A 3,006-nucleotide genomic window follows, 5' to 3' on the forward strand; every position below is an offset into this window, starting at 1 on the left:
TCGGAACTACGACGGTATGTGATCGTCTTCGAACCTCCGACTTTCGTTCTTGATTAATGAAAACATTCTTGGCAAATGATTTCGCTTTCGTCCGTCTTGCGCCGGTCCAAGAATTTCACCTCTAGCGGCGCAATACGAATGCCCCTGGCCGTCCCTCTTAATCATGGCCCTGGTTCCGAAAACCCACAAAATAGAACCGGAGTCCTATTCCATTATTCCTAGCTGCGGTATTCAGGCGTGCTGCGGCCTGCTTTGAACACTCTAATTTTTTCAAAGTAAACGCTCCGGGCCCCGTCGGACACCCAGTTAAGGGCATCCGCACTGCAAAAAATGCCCCTCTAGATTTAAGACAAATAATTACATATTTAAGCAGGATTTTGATTAAAACAAGCAAATTTGGCTGCCAGTGCGTTGAGCAAATTTGGCTTGTTAAGATTTCTTAAAATAAGACCATTACTCCAAAAGCACAGAATGTCCTGAAATAAGACTACTTCCACTCATTTCAAGACATGTAGTTACCTCAAAATAAGCCTGATTTCACTCAAATCTAGTGAACTTCTGAGGCATTAGTACTTGAAATAAGAGACAATTCAAGCACAGAATGTCCTGAAATAAGACTAATTCTACTTATTTCAACCCATGCAGTTACCTCAAAATAAGCCTAATGTCACTCAAATCTAGTGATCTTCTGAGGCATTAGTACTTGAAATAAGAAACAATTCAGGCTTCTACATAAGACCACAAAATCTTAAAATAAGAGTAAAATTTAGACTGACAACACTGATTTCAAATCATATAGTAACTTCCAAAGAAGTCTGTCATCACTCAAACCTGGAGTACGTCTAAAGCTTTAAGTTACTTCAAATCAGACCAATAGCTCTTAAAATCATGGAAACATTTCACAACATATTATTTATCACTGTTTTATTACCCTGTTAATGAAGAAAACCAATAACAGGTATTGACAATAATGAACAATATTAAGCATCAGAATGCTTAAATGTACTTAATTACATATTACACATAATGATTTTAGTTAACTGTCAGACATAAGGTACATTGACATCTAACATATACGATAACAATTCAGCAACACATCAAACAGTCGGAAATCATCCAACAGCCAACAAATCATTAACAAATTTAGCTGGAAATACATTGGACATTGTGTTACTGTGTGCTGTCCTGACCTCCAGACATATAGAGAAAGAGATAGAGGGGGGGTGGGGCATAGAAAAGAGTGACATACAGAGAGAGGTTGACAAAGAGGAGAGGGAGAGACAGACTAGGTTTGGATGAATTCTTGCCGGTTAGCAAGCACCTTTTTATATGTTGTCATCTTTTCACTCTCGTCAATAGAATCTTTCAGTACATCTGTTTGTATTATGGACAATAGCGTAGCAATTCACTTGGAATAGGTGAACTGGCACACATAGCAACATCCCATCAGTATCATGAGGGACTCCGGAAGCATGTCCCTTGGCAAGGTCGTCAGTGGGGTATTGCTTACCGGCGGAAGCACATTGTTGGAGTCGATGATGAAGACAGGACTGCTAAGCGGCCTTTTACGCAAGAAGACATTGGGGTCCTCAGATGGCTGGAAGCAACAAATTGGGGGAGGGGGGCAGAATGAAGTTAAACCAAACACATGAAATTCACAAATGAAACCATTATGTACTGACACTAAAACCCACCTCAAGGACATTGTGTAGTGCCTCACTTGCTGACTTGAGTTTTCTTGGAGGGACGGCTGAGGAAGGGAACATTTTTAGGAGAACCTCCAACAAGGCAATGATCTGTGCAGCTGCAAACAAAGGGGTAAGAGTGAATCAGCAATATTTATGATGTCTCTGAAACTATGGATACTTAAGAGCACTGAGGATTCAAGGAAAAGAGTGGAAGCATATCGGCTATGTGGCGATAATGACCAGGAAAACATGCATAGCCAGTATAGCCACAATCTTTGGCTTTATCTATACAACCATCTTCTATCATATCTACTATTATAGACTTACCTTCCAGAAGTTACTGTGTTGTCATGTCCAATTGCTCCATCTGTAATTTAAAGAAAAGGGTTCTTACTCTTTCAGAAAGAAAAAAATCTTGAACTTCATGTCAAAGCTTCTGTCAGTGTGGGGGATCCTTAATATAGAGTAGCTAGCCAGCTAAGAGCTAACTGCAGCTACTAGCTATTATATCACCAACATTCACACTAAATGAGTCCTCTAAACTTGCTTACTTTTCACAGACAAGACTAATAGGGACACTTTCTGACATTGTATTACCTGGCACTAGTTAAAAACATACGTTAGCTCAGTCGAAATGTGCTTCAATTGAATTTAATGTGCTAGGTTAGCCGTCTTAGCTAACGCCAACTGTGCTAGCTTTGTTTGCTAAAAAGTTTATAACTTCAACCAGAGGTCTTGGTCATTTACGATACATTTTGGTTTTCAATATCGCTGACGAATTACCAAAGTAGGCAGAAGTTAAATTATGTGAGCTTACCTTTAGGTTTTGAAGTAGAAAGGCACGATGTTTTCTTCAGCTGTTGTACTTGCTTCAGTTCACATCACTGGCATGCAGCCTCAGAGACGTTTTGAGATGTGTTCGAGTGAATCCGATCGTGCCACCAAGTTTGAGGAAAACTTGTGGTTTATGACGACACTTCTGACTGAGCATCTTGTGCTCAGTGGTAATCCACATGTATCTCAAGTATATTTGACTGTGTTTTTTAAGTGATTTAGGTCACTTGAACTACATGGTGCAATTAAGTGGTTGTTAAAACTCATATCTATTTGAAAATAACTTGAATTATGACCTTTAATCCGTTAAGAAAAAAACAAGCAAATTTATGCTTGAAATTAAACGTTTTCAACTTAAAATAAGACTCCCACACTTAAAGTGAATTATTTTAAGATCTAGTACTCAAATCTAGTTTAAAAGAACTCAAATTAAGTGCAAATGTGCTTATCAAGACAGCCCAAGTAATATTTGCTTGAAATAGGT

At 38.7% G+C, this 3,006-nt stretch overlaps 1 long non-coding RNA gene across 1 annotated transcript; it reads right to left on the reverse strand.

The window, feature by feature from the left end:
* Positions 1–1,516: 1,516 nt before the first annotated feature.
* LOC308381927 lies at positions 1,517–2,155 on the reverse strand. The gene is made up of 3 exons (XR_013969040.1): positions 2,016–2,155; positions 1,721–1,804; positions 1,517–1,597 (listed from the first exon to the last, which is right to left on the reverse strand). It is a non-coding gene; the product is annotated as an uncharacterized lncRNA (long non-coding RNA).
* Positions 2,156–3,006: the final 851 nt, after the last annotated feature.

This window comes from Sprattus sprattus, assembly GCF_963457725.1.
Source record: "Sprattus sprattus genome assembly, chromosome: 20".
Classification (NCBI taxonomy): Eukaryota; Metazoa; Chordata; class Actinopteri; order Clupeiformes; family Clupeidae; genus Sprattus; species Sprattus sprattus.